This window comes from Chinchilla lanigera, unplaced genomic scaffold (genome assembly GCF_000276665.1).
Source record: "Chinchilla lanigera isolate Chin_1 unplaced genomic scaffold, ChiLan1.0 scaffold00036, whole genome shotgun sequence".
In the NCBI taxonomy this organism is placed as follows: domain Eukaryota; kingdom Metazoa; phylum Chordata; class Mammalia; order Rodentia; family Chinchillidae; genus Chinchilla; species Chinchilla lanigera.
In genome coordinates this window covers 10,550,272-10,570,027 of record NW_004955437.1, presented here as the reverse complement: position 1 = coordinate 10,570,027, position 19,756 = coordinate 10,550,272, and the positions used below count along the sequence as shown (strand labels likewise).

Here is a 19,756-nt window from a genome sequence, read left to right as displayed (position 1 = left end):
ATAAATAATGTGAGGCCTGGGGATTTAGCTCAGCGGCACAGTGCCTGCCTGGCAAGTGCAAGGTCATGAACTGGACTCCCGGTACCAGAAAAAAAAACAAAAAAAAAGCTTGAAATAAATAATGTGTCTCTGTAAATTGTTTATTTAATTAGATCTGGTTTTCTTGGACTTAACGTTTTATGTTTAGAGGATCGATCATCTGAAAATATTTAAATGATGTACATAATATATTTTAAGTACTGCTTATTGGTAAGTTAACGGTTTCATATAATTCTGAAGTAGCTTTTATCTTTCCTAATGGAATATGTACTATATATTAACATGTTGGGTATTTTCTTTCATAGAAAATGAGCTATAATGTGTAAGGATGTTTTGAATTTGCCAAGGTGCCGTTGTGTAGTGGTTACAATTTTATGGCAAGAAAAAGTGCATCTGTTGGAGTGGGAGGGGATTATTTTATTTCTTCCATAAAATTGGAGGCTGTGGGAATACAAGAATGATAATCCCTTACTTTATTTGTTATTATGCTGCAAATTTTTTAGCATTTGTGCTTTTCTGCAACTTTTTGAATGACACCCTTTGATTGTTTTTTCTCTTTTCTTCAAAAACTTTTTCCTGTTTATTCCATGCCGGACTTCATTTCTAAAACAAAAAATTCTTCAGAGTGCTAGAAAATAGAATCAAAGCAATAAAAGTTGCAGAACTGTCAAAAATATAGATGCTGAATGACTTGGTTAGGGCTGGTCTCCTCTGGATGATTATTGTACTATTTCTTTTATATACTGATTTGTAAAGGATGGGAGGATGGAAGGGAGAATGAAACGTTGCCAGTGAGGGGAAAGAAGACAGATGGCAGGAAGTCAAGAGGGAAAAACAATAAGATTTCAAAAGCAGTGAGTGGTTACTTCTCAGTGGCAGCACTGAAAAACAGACTTGTTTCCTTATTACTACAGTACTCTAACCCTGAGGGAAAAGGTTGAAAAAAAAGTGCTAGTAATCTAAACCTGGGTGAAGGTCTTGGCTCTGAATAAACCTGAAGTTTGAAAGGAAAGAGCTAATTCCAACAGTACTTTTTAAATTGTAGATCACCTTGTATTTTATTTACATCCCTCACAGTCTTTTCTCTAAACCACACTTGCCATGTACATGGTTTTAAAAATTGTAATTATTAACAATGATTGTACAAATAAATGAAATTCCCTGATATTTCCATAGATGCGTATATTTGCATTGTGCATGTCTGTCACCTTTCTTCTGCCCTCTCGTCCTCCTTCAGCCCTTTCCCCAATGTTTAGTAATGCCTCTTCTACTTTCATGTCGACTTGTTTACTTTTTAGTTCCCACATAGGAGAAAAAAATGTGTTACTAATCTCTGTCTGGTTTATTTCACTTACATGCTATCTTCTACTTCTGTCTATTTTCCTACAAATGACAAGATTTCATTCTTTATGGCTGAATACAACTCCACTGTGTGTATATCCTACAGTATTTTCCTTATTCACTCATCTGTTGACGAGCATTTAGGCTGATCCTAAATCTTAACTATTATGAATAGGGCTGAAATAAACATGGGTATGCACATATCTGTCTTCATTTCCTTCAGATATATACTAGGTAGTAGAATTGTTGAATGAAATAAACTACTACTACTAGGTAGTAGAATTGTTCTGTTTTGAATTTTTTGTAGAATCTCTATAGTAGAATTGTTGAATGAAATAAACTACTACTACTAAGTAGTAGAATTGTTCTGTTTTGAATTTTTTGTAGAATCTCTGTTTTCCATAGTGGCTGTACTAATTTATATTTCTACCAACCATGTAAAAGGGTTCCTTTTTCTCCATATTCTTGACAGCATATGCTTTGCTTTGTTTTGTTTCTTCTCCTTTTGAGACATGGTCTCACTATGTAGTTCAGGCTGACCTTGATCTCATGGCGGTCCTCCTGCCTCCCATTTGCTGGAATCACAGGAGTGCACCACCATGCCCAGCTCAGCATGTGCTTTAAAAAAAATTTTTTTAAAGAATAGTTGTTTCAAGTGTGTTACAGTGGAATCACATACTTTTGGACATGTATTTCAGTGATGGCTAATTATATGAACATTTTTTCATATATTTATTGGCCATTTGTATTTCTTATTTTGAGATGTGTCTAGATAATCTGCCCATTTAAAAATTGTATTATTTGCATTTTTGTTAAATTTTTTGAGTTCTTTATATATTCTGTTAAGTACTTATCAGATGGAGAGCAGGTAGAGATTTTTTTCCTATTCTGTAGGCTACCTCTTTACTGTTCTCTTTGTTGTACAAGGCTCTTTAATTTAATACAATCCCATTTGTCAATTCTTGCTTTTGTTTCCTGTGCTTTTAGAGTCCTATCTAGGAAATGATTGTATTGCTGTCTGTCTGTATTTCTAAATCCAGTAATCTTTATTTTATGAGGTCGAGTACACCAGCATTTGGTGTATTGATACTTAGAATTGTTATCCCTTACTGTTGAAGTGTTCCCTTTTCCACTGTGTGGTGGCCATATGATTCAACTGATCAGTTATGGCTTGAAATGTTCTGTGTCTGAAAATAAGATAGATGTTTTAGTGCCATATCATTTCCCATCCTTTCAGTTGTAGTCTTTAGTACTTCCTTTTTGATGAAAGTGTGTCTCCCATAAGGAATATATAGTTGCATTCAGTAAAAATTCAGTCTGCCAGTCTGTGTCTTACGATTGCAGAGTTGAGACCACTGACATTGAGAGTAATTTATTTTAAGGTCTATAAGGAATCCTCTCATTGCATTATTTTTCCTGTGCTGATTATTTTTTATTTTTTCCTTTTATTTAACTACCCTCCCAGTTAGATGCATCCTTTTCATTGTGCTCTTTGGTTCTGGTGGCCTCCCTGTTTCTGTCTAGGATTCCCTTGAGCATTTTACTACATTGCAAGCTTAGTGGTCTGGGTTGGAAATTGTTTTCTTTTAGAGCTTGAAAAAATGGGACTCAAAGGTCTCCTGGCTTCTAAGGTGTATGTCTAGAAAACTGTTACTCTTCTATGCATGCCTTTATAGATTACTTGATGTTTTTTCTCTAACAGCTTTCAGTATTCTTTCCTTTTGTTGAATTCTTCATTTTTTCTTCTAACTGTGAGTTTCATTTTTTTCCGTTTGTCTCCTTTTTGTCACTCGTTGTTGGATCCAGCTTGTATAGTGTCTTGTCATTTTAGAGTACCACTTCTTTTATGATCTACTACATCCACCACCTCATCTTCTAGTCACACTGATCAAGTCTGTAACCCATGCTTTGCACTGAATTGTTCATATCTATTTCTGTTTGCTTTCTTTTCATGCTTTTTACTTGTTTACTGAAGTGGTCATTCATATCTTGTGTTGTCTTTCTTAACTCTGTTTACTGTATTTCATCTTTAGACTCATGAAACATTTTATTGGTAAAATCCTTTATCTGTTTAATTAAAATCTCTGAGCTCATTAAATACTTTATGTGTTTGTTTATATGAGTCTCCCTCCCAATCACTGTGATAGGGTGACCCCAGAGACTCTAAAATGCAGTTGTTCTGTGACTTGTGATTTCTGGACCCATCTGATTCCAGGAGCAGCTCAGTTTTAAACAATAAACACCTTCCCAAAAATATCTTCTGATTATATCACTCTCTAGTATAAAAGGCGCGCCAGTGGATTTCTTCTCCAATTCTTCCTGCCATGCAGAAGTCACTTTCAGAGTAAAAACCCATGTTGTATTTGCAGGTTACAAAATCAAGGGCTTTTCTTGAGGCTAGTGCTGTTGCAGTTGGCTGGTCTATTGTGACCTAGGGCTGCTGCACCCTCTGTGCTCACCTGAAATTTATGGAGACCAGGGTAAGCCTTCCAGACAGCTTCCTTCTGTTCTCTGTATTGTCTTCAGTTTCTCCAGTTTCTCTCTGGTTCTACAGTTCTACTTCTGTTTGCAAAGTTGTTTCTATATTTGATTCCAGGTCTTAGAGAGGCTGTATTTTGCTGCTGTCCTTTACTTTGCCACTTTTATGCCCCCACCTCCTCAATTTCTTCAGTATTTTGTAATTTGTATTGTAGAAGTCTTTCATAGCTGTAGTTAGGTTTATTCTTAGGTAGTCCTGTAAATGTTAATAATTTTTTCACCGGTGGAGTCTCCTGGGTGATCTTTACCTTGAAGGGTCCTCCCCCATCCCCCGCACTGTAGTTTAATGCTTGTTAGAACAGGACATAGAAACTCCAGTCACAGAGAGGATGACACATGTGTGGGTTATGTTTTGTTTATATTTGTGTGTGTGAGACATCTAGTGATATATTTAAAAATGCTCATGACAATATATCAATTTTAATATATAAAATTGGTAATTTTGAGGGGCTGTGTTGATGTGGGCTATATTCCCTTTCGGCTACCAGATTAATATGGGAGGATGTTAGAAATGTTACTACTTTTATAAAAAACAATTTCTTCACTTGTAAAATGAGAGTGGGAGACTTGACTTCATACATGGGATTATTCCAAAACAATGTAAATAACATATATAATATAGTTCACACAATGTTTTTCACATTGTAAGTGTATAAATGTTTTCCAAGTTAGTTTTCTCTCTAAACTCCATTCTTCCTTCTTTACTTTCTTCATTCTTTTCTTCTCTTTCCTCTTTTTTATTATAGGATCCCACAGGTAGAAAATTAATGAGTAAATAGTGCATAATTTGTGATATAATTATGCTTAATCCTTTATTTTGAAAGGGTTTAAATTTTAAATGCCTATTTTATTGAATATACTTTTGAAAATACTATTCTCTGCTTTGATTTTTGGTGTTCTAAACATCGTCTACCTTATTTATTGATACAGTTGATAAACTATGGACAGTCTCATCTGCTTAGATAAGGATTTTACTGTATGGGATAAGACAAATGGTGTGACATAGGTAGATCTGAGCTCTGTCAGTGTTTTTCATATTGTTCACTTCTGTAGCTCAGTCTACACTGAGGTTAGATACCAGATTGTAATTTATTTGGCTGTTTAGTCAGCTTGGTAAGAAATTCTTCTTTTACTTAGAGATGATATTTATATAGGTCACTCATGAAAGGGCTTGTGAGGATTATTTGGACGTCTTTGTACACTTTTTCCCAATCCTTCAGCAGAAGCTATTAAATGTTACTATGTAATTTGTTTTATATATTGAATTAAGACATAGGGAGGAATCATGAAAGATAGTTTGAAAGATGTAAATATTAATAATAATTGAGCACATCATATGTACGCTTACAGTTAAAAAATTATTGGTGATGATGTTCCTTCAATCAGCATTGCAGCTCGAAAGCTGTTGCTTAATTTGAATTTATATATATATATATAAATTTTTTTAAAAGGTACATTGATTTTTGATGGTAGTAAATTCAGTGTGCAGTGACCTTGGCAGCTTTGCCCATGATTATTCAGGTAAAACACAACGAATTTATAAAGTGCTGAGGACCCTTTAATACCTACCATAAATGGGCAGAGTGTCAGTTTGGAAGTTTCCACCTGAAACATATTCCTTCACTTGGCCCCTATAAAACTCTTCTCCCAATACCCTACATACAACTTAGTTCATTTACTGAGAAGACAGTCAAGTCACAGGAGATACATCTGTGGTAGGTGTTACAGGGCTGATTTTTAAGCCACACAGCATCTCTTTTGCTTGGTTTATTTTACTTGCTGCTATTTAAACTTTATTGATGAAACCAGAACTGCTCAGTTCTCATTCAGAGGTATTCTAGACTTCTTTTCATTGAAGAAAAACAGTGCTTCTGTTGGAAATCACAAATAAGTTTTGTGAGAGCTGACTTCAAAGCTTTTAGAAGGTGATTGTTTTTTATTTAATCTCTGTTATGACTGGAGAAAAACAACTATCCAGTGTGACTTTATATGTTTAAAAGTTAATTTACAATGTTAAATTGTAGTATCTAGTGTTATCTCTTGTCAGATTAACTGAAATGAACCTGTCATTTTCAACATGAATTTTGAACATCAATATTATGCTGCCTTTAGTAGAGGGGATCAGTGTAAACAACATCCAGGTTCCAACCAAGGCCTACACGAGGCACCAGAGATACTAGTTTTTATATAGCTTGATTTTAAAAGGGGAGATTCTTATGCAGTGAAATTTTCCCTTTTAAAATGGGCATATTTCCCAGTGCAAATATGATACTTCTGTACTAATCAGGACGGAGTCTTATCCTGCAATGGGACTTACATTTTGGGCTTTTCACCACATCATTGCTGTTTTCTACGTGGTCAAAAATAGATATAGAGTAAACCAACCCCAAAAGTCAATTATAGGGTTTTATAGTGATGTACTGTGAAAAATTTGGTCGTGTTTTTCATTATACAGAATGTTCTTTCCAAAGACATAAACAGAAAAGGCACATATGTTTGATTTTAAAAATAACTCTGCTTGGCTCTTTAAAATGCTGGAGACAGTTTGGATACTTTTAAGTGATCATCATTATAATTACATGATAAACCCTGTATCTAAAGACAGGGTGGTTTGTAATTATTTATTCAATTTTTCCCTCCTACCTTCAAAAACAATTTTTTTTTTAAATGAAGGAACAATGTTGATACTTTGAAAGTATTTCTGGTACACAAATACTCTGGGGAGGGAAAGGAAAGGATGTTTTAAAAAAAGATGTGCTACGTACATTTACTAACTCCCCACAATGAATGTATTGATTATATCTTACATACATATACTTTAAAAAAAATGTCTGGTAAATTCATCTTATTTTTTGTCTCTTCACAAAAAACATGCTAAAATGTACTATATCACTCTGGGAGCATACAGACTTACAAATATTAAAATTACAAAAAAGTATGGAAAATGAAAGTCATTTGTTTGTTAAGAAGTAACACTATGCCTAAAATATAATTTATAAAATCAAAATTGCTAGTATAATTGCTTGAGTAATAAAGTAGCCCTTTTTTGTTGTTATTGTTTGTTTCTGGGAATTGAACTCATGGTATAGTGTATGCTAGACAAGTGCTCTACTACCCTGCTACATGCCCAGCCTTTCAAAATAAAACTTGTATTTTGAGATAGGATTTTGTTGAAGTTGTTCAGATGGGTCTCAAACTTGCTGTTTTCCTAGCCTCAGCTTTCTGAGTACCTGGGTACAGGCCTGTGCCATCACATCTGAATATAGTTTACATTCATAAGGAACACTTACCTATGCTACAGAAATTTTTAAAATGAATGAAATTTTTTATCAGAGTATTGTAAGAGATAGTTGAAGCTTTATTTTGAAATCTTTGTTAACAATTGTGTGTCATTTTGTTCAGCTTTATACTCCACTTAATTTATGTGTTGCAGGGCTTTAAAATGCATAAATAAATGTTTTTATTTAATGCATTTCTCCTACAGTAAATGCTCTATTTTCCACAGACAGATTTCAAACTAATGCAAGTTTCACTTTCTTTGTTTTATTGAAATGATTGCTTCCTTTATTGTGAACTCCTAGTGACTGACATAATTACCCATTTACTCATACTCTTGCAAATAGTATTAACATAATAGAATTGAATGTTAAATCTTCATTTCTTAGATGCTGTATACAATTTAAAAATTGCTTCCATGCACACTTAGAGTAGACATTGTTGATTTTACAGATAAAGAATCATTCTTACCTTTTTTCTTTCTGGAAGAGCACTGATTTTGCTTAGAAATCATAAATAATTTATCCCAGTTGTGGTTGCTGTGGTTTGAATATGTGTCCCCCTCAAAATTCATGTTAAAATTTAATTGCAGCAGTATCAAGACATGGGGTCTTTAAGAGTTGAATTGGCCACGAAAGCTCATGGGTTGTTTGGCTTGCTCTTAGTCTTTTGCTTTCTCATCTTGCATGGAATGAGGCGGCCAGAAGGTCCTTGCCAGATGCTGCCGACTCCATGATCTTGGACTTTTCCAGCCTCCAGAACTGTGAGCCAGTAAATTTTTGTTTATTATAAATTATCCAGTCTGTGGGTATTGTATTTTAGCAGCACAAAACAGGCTAAGACATTGGCAGTCCTATTCTTGTGATTAATAATTGGTTTAGAGAAAGGGTGATGTGATCCAGAGCATCTTGAAAAAGCTGCCCATCTTCCATGGGGCAGAATGCCTAGAATTGCTACAGGAGCATAATTCTTGTATAAGAATATGGGCCATGGGCTGGGTTTGGTGGTGCCCACCTGTATTCCCAGTAATTTGGAAGCTGAGGCAAGAGGGTTATTGTGAGATCAAGGCCAGCTTGAACTACATAGCAATAGCTTGTCTCCAAGAAAAAAAAAAAAAAAAAGAATCTGGGTCATGGAACCAGGGTGCCTGGCTTAAAATCTTACTAATGTTGTGACTTTGGGCAATTCTTTTAACACATTCACAGCGGGGCCATAATTTGTATGTCTTGCTGGTGAGTGGCTTAAACCACTGGTGGTACATGCATGACTGAATCACTTGTACCACCAGCTGTGCAGGCTGCCTGATGGGACAGTCATCCATGTACCACTGTTGGTATATGCTGGTGGGAATGTGTTAATCTCTATGTACCTCATTTTTTGTTACTGTGAAAATTTACTTAGATTCATGTGGAATAGTAGTCATTATTAATCACTAGGGACATGTATAAGAGAACCATCGGAAGATACTACTCGACACTCATTAGGATGGCTGGAGTAAAAAAGTCAAGTAACAAGTATTAGTGAGGATGTGGAAAAATCAGAACTTTCATGTGCTGCTTGTAGGAATGTCAGATATTCTAGCCACTCTGAGGAACACATTAATAGTTACTCAAGTGATAAAATGAGAGAGTTGCCTTATGACCCAGATGTTCTGTTCCTAAGTATATAACCAAGAGAACTGAAAACATATGGTAACACAGAAACCCATACTCAAATGTTTACAGCAGCATTTTCACAATGCTGTATCTAAAAGGTGAGTAACAATAGTAGCCAAAAGATAAAAATGTCCATCACTGGATGAATGAATAAACAAAAGCAGTACATCCATACAATGGAATATTACTCAGCCACAGAAAGATTTAAACTGATACATGGTACAACATGGATGAACGTTGAAAATACTGTGATAAATGAAAGGAGCCAGTCATAAAAGTCTACACACTGCTTTATTTCAGTAATGTGAGACTGAAAGGAAATTTGTAGAGATAGAATGTACATTAATGCTTACTCATGGTGCTCACAGGGGTTTAGGAAGATGGGTGAGGTAGAAGATGGAGAGTGCTGTGGTTTAAATGGTTTTGTGTTCTTCCAAAATTCATGTTGAAACCTAATTTCTATTTGATAGTGCGAAGAAGTAGAGCTTTATCTTTTTTTTTTTTCACAGGGAGATAGATATTTTGCAAATGGGAAAAGGGGATCAAGAGCTGGAGGGGGAGGCAGGGAAGGGAAAGGGAAGTAGAAGTAGAAGTAATTAAGACATGTATGTACATATATTAATTTCCCAGTATGAATGTAATTATGTACTGCAGACGTGTACTAATGTACTAAAAATTTTTAAAAGTAGAGCCTTTATGAGGTAATTAGGTCCTAGGTGGCTGTGCCCTTCTAAATTTGGTCAGTCTTTTTATTAAAGAAGCTTGAGACTCTCTGACCCTTGCTCCCTGTGAGGATATAGGGAAGGCACCATCCATGGGGATTACCCCCTTCCAGAAACAGAATGTGCTGCCCTCTAGGCCTCCATATCTTTGAGAAATAAAATTTATATTACTTATAAATTACCTCATTTATGATATTTTGTCCTACTAGCTGGAATCAAGACAGACTGATGGCCAGAAATGTGACATTTATTTTTAGGGTGTGAAGAAAATGGCCTGAAATTGACTAGGTGATTGTTATGCCTTCATGAATCTATGAAAGCCATTGAATTATGTACTTTAAATGGGTGAATTACAGTAGTACCAAGTCAAATTCAGTAGTTAGGTTCAGTGTTGACCTTATGGGGAAATTTGATTTGGTTCTTGTAAAACCAGAATTGTGGAAAGAATTAAGTTGGTAAACTGAAATATCACTGTATGTCTCAATAAAGCTTTTAAAAAGGGGCTAATGATGTCTACCTTACAGGCTGTTGTGGAAATTAATAAACATAAAATTCTTTTGAATAGTAATTGCTGCAGGGCAAGCACTCATTAAGAATGGCACAAAATGAGTTCTATCCATGAGAAACTGCAGATCAAGAAAAAAGACAATATGCAAAGGAGGAAAGGTTCTAGAGTTTGAAAGAGCTCAGTCTGTCCTGCTTTGAACTATTTATGTGATAAAACAAGGCATCTGATCTCAAGGCTGTTTGAAAGCTTATGGTGTCTTCTAGCTGGAGGTCTTTTATTTACCTTCTGTAGTCTTTTGTCCAGACATTGTTCCTGTCACATTCTGAACTTTCTTGCCTAGTTTTTTTTTTTTTGGTACTTGGAATCGAACTCAGGACCTCAAGCTTGCCAGGCAGGTGCTTATGCCACTGAGCTATATTTCCTGCCCGCTTAGTCTTTTCCATGTATGGTCTTTCTTTGTACTACTATTTATGTGAAGTAATACTCCTTTTTGGGCATGGACTGTGCTTTAAATTTTAATGTCTTTATATTGTTCAGTGTGGGGCTTAGCTTGCTAATAGTAGGTGGTTAATCTCATGTTAAGAAAAGGAAGTGACATATTTCATAGGGCACATCTAAAATTTGCTAATTTACTGTGCTTCTGTCATATGCTTGCTTGTCAGTGTTTCATGGCTTAGGTCTTTTTTTGTAGATTTAGTACAAACTAGATTCCTTTTTCAATTTTGATGGAAGTTGAAATATGTTTAAAATGCTGTTATCTACCTGCTACAGGCCTTTGCCAAGTTGCCATACAGTGAGATTTGTTTCTGCTGTTGCTTCTCAATTGTCAATATAGTATGTGTTTACTGAGAGAAAACACAGATGTAAGATATCTTTAGAAAGTATAAAATACAGTAAAACTTGGGGTTTTAATAGAATTCCTATTGTTTGGTGTATATTGTTCCAGATACTAATGCTGATAAAAGTATAGATGTACACATAAATAATGTATCTATGTGGTTTTGTTTTTGCTTGTGCTTATATATACTTTTGATTGTGAGTTGGGGATATAATGGGATCAGATGGAAACGTAAATTAATTAAAATATCAAAATTGTGCTAATCTATGCTATACTCTTGCTATGTGCTTGAAGTGCTCAGTAGTGCTAGGTAATTGGCAGATTATCCCAAACTACAAAATATGTTTTTGCGGGCTGGGGATTTAGCTCAGTGGCATGATGCCTGCCTTGTAAGCGCAAGGTCATGAGTTTGATTCCAGGTACCGGAAAAAAAAACAAAACAACCCACAAAATACGTTTTTGAATTCTAGATCCCTACTCATGTTTTAAAGAAACTAATTGTTTGTGAATCATCAGTTATTCTGTATATATTTAAAAGTATTAAGATATTTGTATTTGCTCAGTGAATTACAAGAACACTATATATTAAGGACATCTTTAAACTTTTTTTGTATTGTAAGCAATTTTCAGTTTTATTATTTTAAACAATAAGCTTGCATGCTCATAATATTCATTGTTTTTATTTAGAAGTTTAAAAATCATGTACAGTGGTCTTGTTTGTAAGTTTTGAGCTTTGGTGTCCTGATAGGTAAGTACTTTCTGGTAGGATTAGTTTCAGATCACCTCCTCATAGCTGCAGGAAGAGCTCAATGCAGATAGCAAGGGCTACTTGTTGCAGTTTTAGTATATTTTAATGCTTGTTACTCTTTGATGGCAGTTCTACAAAGAATAGGTCATAGGAATATTTTCTTTCATGGCTTGTTTCCTATGTTCTAATAAATGATTTCTGATTTTCTTTTCTTCCTCACAATCCCAGTCCTACTCACTAATGTTCATCTTGTTACTTACCACTAAGTACAATTAGCATGTTAAGACAGGTTTTCTTTATTTTTTGGCCAATGTTGGAGCCACCTTCTGGTATACCTTTTCTTTTACGATACCTGTTTGTATTAGGCCTTAGATGTGTTCACTTGAGAGTTTACATGTTTAGGTGTCTCTTCTACCATTTCTTGGTGTGAAATTCTGTATGAGAGAACTATATAGCACCAGAAGAGTTCTTTTCACACAGTAGGAAATAATATTCCACTGAACTGATTAACAAATTCAGCTAAAGAACACCAGAAAGACAACTTGTGAATACTTATTTTCCCTTAATTTGTGTTGTTTCATTTTTCTTTGACAGGAACAGTATAGGTTCTACAATAACAGAAACATATTAAAACAAATGTTTAAAAATGTATTTTAAAATTTTGCTATAAATTACTATTGGACCAGAGCAACTTCAGTAGGAATTCAGTAAGAAGCGACTTCTCTCATCACTGAGACTTGGGGTAAATGATTTATCATTAATGAAAACTAGACATGTCTGTAGTATGACGTTTGGCACATAAATTGAGAGTTAATAAGTATGTGTATGTTGTCGTGTGCTGTAGTTTGATCTGAAATGTCCCGTACTCTAACTGCTGGCCCATGTTCTAAAGGGTTGGGCTCCCGCACCTGGCTCAGTTGGGAGGAGGTGAAACCTTTAAGAAGTAGGGCAAAGGAGAAGTAAATAGGAATGAGATGTGATATGTATATGTACCAAATCCCCATGATGAATGTATTTATTACATACCACAAACATATACTAATAAAAATACATAAAATTAATTTAAAAAGAAAAATAGTGGGCTATAATGGAAAAAAGACCACCGAGGTACCGTCCTGCTTCAGCTTCCCAGTGTCGAAAATTATGAATGTGTGCTACCCACCTGACTAAGCAGTGATTATTATAAGGTCACTTGATTATGGGAGCTGATAAGTCCCAAATCTGCAGACTGATAAGTCCCAAAACTGCAACCTGAGTACCATCCATTGTTTGCTTTTGAGGGCAGTATTTTAGATGAGCTGGGTTTTTATTCTAAGGCTGTTAAGGGAAAGAAGTCATAATTGGAGGAGGGGCAGCCTTTTGCTCTCTTCAAGTGCTTAGCTGATTGGCTTTTCATAACTATTTTAATTTAATGAGTCCTACTCACTAGGGACAGCAGTCTGCTTTTCTGTGTCTCCAGATTAATGCTGGTCTCATCCCACAGCACTAATAGCATCCCCCAGAATAATGGTAGATTAGACCCCTGGCCCAGACAAGTTGACACTAAAATATCTAGAAGATAAGCAGAAAATGAGAGCAGCAAACTCTCCTGGCTTGACTCACTGGTGTCACTTGAAGCACAGCTAGAAACAGGATTTAGTGGTAGAGGTGACACCACACATTGTGCTAATGCCCTGGCTTTCCTGTTCACATGTAATTTCAAGTCCACAAAGGCAGATTATGTACTTCTGAGTGTAGATTTCCCTTTTTGTCTTTAGTTTATCTTCCCTATCCTTCTTTTGAGAAGATAAAATATTTAGTGTATTATTTCTTTCTTCTACCAGGTCCCCACCTTCCCGTATGTAATGGCACTTAGCTATATAACTCTCTGAAACGCCCAATGTTATGGTTTACATTAAGAATGAAACTCCAAATGCTTGTGTTCAAGGGCAAGAGTTTTGGAAGGACTTTTGGAAGGAGATTGCACTAAGGGCACTATAGTTAAAGGAGCTCTTACGAGGTGGGGGAGCTGCTTTGAGATGGGTCATTGGGGTGTGACCTGGAAGGGTCTGTGTTTGTCTCTCTTTGTTTTCTGGCTGCCATGGGTTGAGCATGCCTTTCTGTCATCCTGTTTCTGCCTTGGCCAACCTTGGATTATAACAGAACCAAAATAAACCCAAGTTGTAGATGTCAGGTGTTGTGTCTCAGCTACACGAAAGTGATGAAGACACTGTGTTCTTGCTATTTTTAAAAATAAGGATAATCAGATTGTTAAATTGAGTTAAACAAGCTAAACACAGTTGTGAAAGGATAGCTCTCAGTGTACAAGATTAAGGAATTATCAAATTAATTACAAATATTGAAAATTCTGAGAGCAGTATCTATTCTTCATAGGCAATCCAATTTAAACAATTTTCATAACTATTTGAATTCCAGAAATTCTTCTGTTACAAAGATAGTGCTGTTCTAGTCTTCTTCAATCATGTAGTTATCATCTAATTCAATTATGATATGAAGATTTTTTTAATGACACAGGGCCATTGGCTTCTGGCAGTAACTATATGAATGGGTGGAGAACATGCTGCTATCCTGGTCCTCACTTTGTAGGATTAGTGAGAGAAAGGAATTAGCTAATAGATGCAAGGGCACAGTGCTTGATACATTACAAATGTTGAATAAATGTGTGACCCTCTCACATACCTGAAGATCACACTGACATATTGAAGTTTTACAAAGGTGTGTAAGGCTAATTTTTTCTCAGTAATTTACCCACTCCTCATTGTTCTAAACAGCTTTCTTCATTCTGATTGCCTATTCTGTGGAGTAAGGAGTGTTTTATTTATGTATTTTAATTTTCTTGATAAAATCTATGATTTTAGAGAAGGGGAGACAAAGGCTATGTCTTTGGTACCAGGAATTGAACTTGGGACCTCGTGCTTGCCCGGCAGGCACTTGTGCTGCTGAGCTCTCTCTCCAGCCAAAAGCTATGTCTTTATGTCCTTTGGGATTGTTTGACATGTGGGTATAACAAGGTTTTCTTACATATTTAATAATGTAGTTAGAAAGAAATATACTAAATTATATATTTCATATCCTGAAACAGTATCTGTAAGTTGATTTTTGTCATAAGACAAAGTTCCAAGATTCTTTCAGGGTTAAAAGAAAACTGTAGGTTCCGTGTTCATGTATTCAACCAACTGTAGATCGAAAATATGTACAGTGGCACCTTGATTTATGAACTTAATTTATTTTAAGATTTGGGGAAGATGGCTGCATTTGTGTTTGTGTGGGGAAGATGGCTGTGGGTTGTGTTTGTCACCTGATGCGGAGTTTGCAAACAGAAGCAAAATTTTGCCAAATGCTTTTGTTCGCAAACACAAATGTTTATAACCAGAAGGGCTTATGAACCAAGGTATTACTGTATTCAGAAAAATCATCTGTATTGAACATTTCTCTTGTCATTTTCTAAATATAGTGTAACAACTATTTTTGTAGCATTTATATTGTTTTAGGTATTACAAGTAATCTAGAGATTGAAGTTATGTGGGAAGTTCGGTGTAGGTTATGTGCAAATAATTACATCTTCTTACATAAAGGTATAGAGTGAAAGGCTTCAACATTCCTGGGTTTTTGTATCTCATATGAATCTTGGTATAGACAGAAGAGGATCATGCTAGGATTCTTTACATCATATGATCCAGGGAGGGCAGAGTGTGTTTAAAGGGGATTTTAGAGATATGAAGAATTGGTTAGAAATTTGAGATAACAAATGGGTATTTTCTGTTTTTAAACATCTTCTTCACCTTTCCTTAGCTGTGAAATGTTGTAGTTGTACTTTTGATCTTGTTATCAATCCTTTTGCTTCTCTCTCTTTTCCTCAATTAAATTTGACTTAATTCTCATGTATAGGCATAAATGAATGTATCTAGAGAAAATATACTGTTAAGTTTTCCTTTAAATCATAATAATCAACCTCAGTTCGACTTGCTGGCAGACTTTCATTTTCCTAGCCCATTCATTGTACCATTATTCTAGACAGTATTTCATATATTCTTTCATTCTATACGTTTAGCATCTTGTCCCTTATCTGCTCTTTTGGCTGTTGACCTTGCTCCTTGTGCTGTTGAGAAGATGTAACTAATCAGTGGAGAATTTACCCAAGTTACCGTCAACAGCTAGCATACTCATCTGTATCTCTCCATGCCTACCTTCCTGTTGCTGTTGTTGCACTGTCTGTATTTTTTTTTTAGGCCAGTCCTTTCATCCCCATCTGTATCTAATACTTGCCTCTCTCCCCATCAGCAGCTGTGGATGAACTATTTAAGACCACATTTACACTAGCCTTGTTACCTTATCACTTGCCTAGGGATATATCAGAATTTCTTTGTGTTTTCTAGTCTACTCCACCACTACCAACAGCATACAGATTTATTGCATTTTACACAACTAACAGGTGCAGCAACTGTAATATCTTGATCCAGTATCACTTTTGTTTATCGCTATATTGCTTTCCTCCCTTTAATGGAATTCCTCAGAAGAAAGCTGTTTTCTCACTGTGTCCAATTCTTATCCTCTGGTTCTTTCTTGAATTCACGTCACTTTGCTTCTGTCATTCCACAAAATCCATTCTTCTCGGTTTTACCAGAGACTTGAAAATTGCTAAAGTTGATGGTCAGGTTTTAGTGCTCTGCTTTGATGAATCAGTAGCAATTGACACAGTTAATCAAGCTCCTTCTTAAAGACTCTGTTCATTTGATATCCAGAACACTTTACTTTTCTGGTTTTTCTTTTACTTCAGTCACTTCTCATCTTCTGGATATTGGTTACTGTTTAAATACTAGATATTAACTCTTGAACTTCTTACCTCCTCTATCACCATTTAATCAGTAGATTACCATATCCAGTAAGATGGTTTCAGATAGTAAGGATCTACCCAGCTGCTTCTGACTACTCCACATAGATCTCCTCTCTGAAATTCATATTCATATATCCAGCTGAATACTATGTGTCTCTACCTGGTATGTAATGTGTGGACAATATGCATATAGTACGTTCAGAGTCAGGTTCCTTTCTCTCCTTAGACGTGCTTTTCCACCCTCTACCCATCATCTCAGTCGTTAGCAGTTCTATACGTCTGGCAAATGAAAATCTTTGCAGCGAATGGGGATGTACCTTAGTGGTGGAGCATGAATTTAACATATTCATGAGTTCGATCCCCAGCACTGCAAACAGAACAAACCCTATAAAACCAAATGAAAAAACAAACACCATAACAATTTTGTGGTTATCTTGAATTCCTTATTTTCTTACATCGTACATTTATTTCCACTGCTACAGTTTGACTGAGCCGCAGCTACCTTTCTTACCTGCTCTCACCTGCTCTCATGTTCTCTCATTAATCTGTGTATTCATTCATTTTGAAACCTTCCTCTAGGGTGCTGGGGATTTAGCTCATTGGGATTTAGCTCAGTGGCACAGCCCTGCCTGGCAGGCGCAAGGTCGTGAGCTTGATTCCCGGTACCTGGAAAAAAAAAAAAATCAATAAATGAAACCTTCCTCTAAACCATAGAACAAGACTTCTTCGTGGAGTGTACCATCATTAATTTAACTTTGGTTAGAAAATCTTTATAATCTCTCAATATTTGTGTTCAGTTGTATCTTATTGTGTTGTGTCTAAATTGCTTTGTAATTGGTCTCTAGCTATTTTTATATGTACACACATACATCTGTACTATATCCCCAAATTATAGTATAATTTTTCTACATACATTGTGAATAATCACACCTGAAAGCAAGAGTTGAGTACAAGTAAGACCTCTGTTAAATTAACATGTTCTTAGAAATGTAATTTTATATTGGTTTTCAGTATCAGTTTTATGTTTTTGAAGTATTTATTGCCCGATATAGGTAAATACTCCAAGAAAGATATTTCAAAATAGAGATTTTGTTTGGAAGAGTAGCAATATTGTACAACTTTTTTTTGAAGTTAGTGGATAAAAAGTTAGTGAATTATTTAGGCAGTCTTTTCAGTGGGACATTTGATTGTTTTACATAAAAGGTCAGCAACTACAAACCAGTGTGGTTAAGTTTTTACGCATTTTGTAAATGCTTTTGAATTTACTGTCAGATAAAAAGTAGTTTTAAATTTGTGTTGTAGAGTTTTTAGTTTTTAATTTTTTCCTCAAGAGCACAGAAGATCTTTATACATTTTTCCTATTTCTCTTCTGTGTTTTCCTTTTTTGTACAGTTACTTTGTTTTTAATGTACCCTGGATCTGAAACTTACTTTAACCCATTTCATAATTATCTGGGATCTTACAATTTTGTAGAAGCTCCATGAAGTATGTAATTAAAACATTCTTATGATATGTCATTTTTTAATTGTATGTGGTTCATTTTTAATTTCTAATTATTGGGTAAGTCAAAAGGAAAGATATTTAAAATTAATAACATTGATTTTCATATCTGATTTTGAAATTCCTTATTTTGGATAATAATTTTGGATAATTCCTTATTTTGGATAATAATTTTGGATAATTCCTCATTTTGGAAATCATATCTGATTTTGAAATTCCTCATTTTGGATAATATATTCAAAAATGAAATTAATAATATTACAGTGGCTTACACAATTTGTACCATTTTAGAAGGTTGCATAAAGGTCAGTCAAAAAAGGTTTCAAAATGTAGGAGATCACTGATATAAAATATTTATTAGGTATGCATACTGTACTACTTTTTAACATGTTAACATAATTTGAAAATTTGAAAATATTTTATGAGCCTATCTAGTTGTAAATTGAAGCTAAACAAAAGTATAAGTTTTACAAACTAAGCAGAAGGCAGTTCAGTAAAGTTTAAGAACATGAATGTTTTAGTTGGACCAGATGTGAAAGACATATTATTTTAAAGGAAAATGAGGTCCACAGCTATCTGTTTGGAAATGTCTTTCAATTACAGTGGCGTCCATGAATGTTGGATTTGAATGAAGATTTGGCTAGAACTTCTCTTTATTCTATTCTGTATTTTCTTTTGAATGAGAAATAGCATGTGTGAAATACATTTACTATAATCCATTCCATACTGGGTAATAATTCTGTGAAGAATGATTATGCACAGTATGAAATTATCCCGGTTATATTTTTTTCACTTTCAACTAGCTAGTATTTTAAAGTTATATAAACATTATAGAGTGTGTTGATACATTAATTTATTTTTTAAATGGGAGTGTGGAATAACTAACTCATTATAGATAATCACATTCCACTGATGGTGTGACTTCCTGTATTTAACCAAATACGAAACATTATTCATTGAAGAAGAAATAAAACACTTTTCTAAGTGAACAACAAACCATGCAACTAGAAATAAATTGCTCGCATTTTAAGTTGGGAAGTAGCTGAATGAGAATATTTACATTTCTAATTCTATAAAACTCTAGTATTGCCCTCAATTTTTTAAAATGCAAGGATAAAACAGTTAAAATGCTTAACTTTTGGTTCATATTAAAAATAAAATGAGTGATACTTATACATTTAAAGTTAGATGTTAAAATTTCAGTAAAATGAGATTTAATGTGTACATTTAATTTTATAATATTATAAGAAAATATTTTATGTATAAGGGCAGTTATATTGAAATTTCATTATCTGTATCATAATGAAGTAATACATATGTACTTATGTGTATATTTGTACACATGGTTATTTAAACTTGATAATAGGTAAATATTACCTGATTTGTTGTTGTTGTGTTTGGGTTTTTTTTGGTACCGGGATTCAGACTCAGCACCTTGTGCTTGGCCAGGCAGGCGCTGTACCACTGAGCTATATCCCTGGCCCTGAATTTTTTTTTTTAACAGTTAAAATTTTTTCTCTTTTTGGTGGTACTGGGGATTGACCCCAGCTGCTCACACATGTTAGGCAAATGCTCTTACCACTGAACTACATTTCCAGCTCTTAAAATTTCTTTTTTTTTTTTTTTTTAAATTTTGAGACACAGTCTTGCTAAATTGTCCAAGCTGGCCTTGAGTTTGCTGTCATCCTGCCTCAGCTTTCTGAGTAACTGGGATTATAGGTATGACCAATTTAATGGTGATAAACATTAATTTGATT

At 34.7% G+C, this 19,756-nt stretch overlaps 1 protein-coding gene across 23 annotated transcripts in view; it reads left to right on the top strand.

Moving 5' to 3' along the window:
• Window positions 1–19,756, top strand: part of Supt3h (suppressor of Ty 3 homolog (S. cerevisiae)) — a 441,758-nt gene that overhangs the window by 79,532 nt on the left and 342,470 nt on the right. The window lies entirely within an intron of this gene.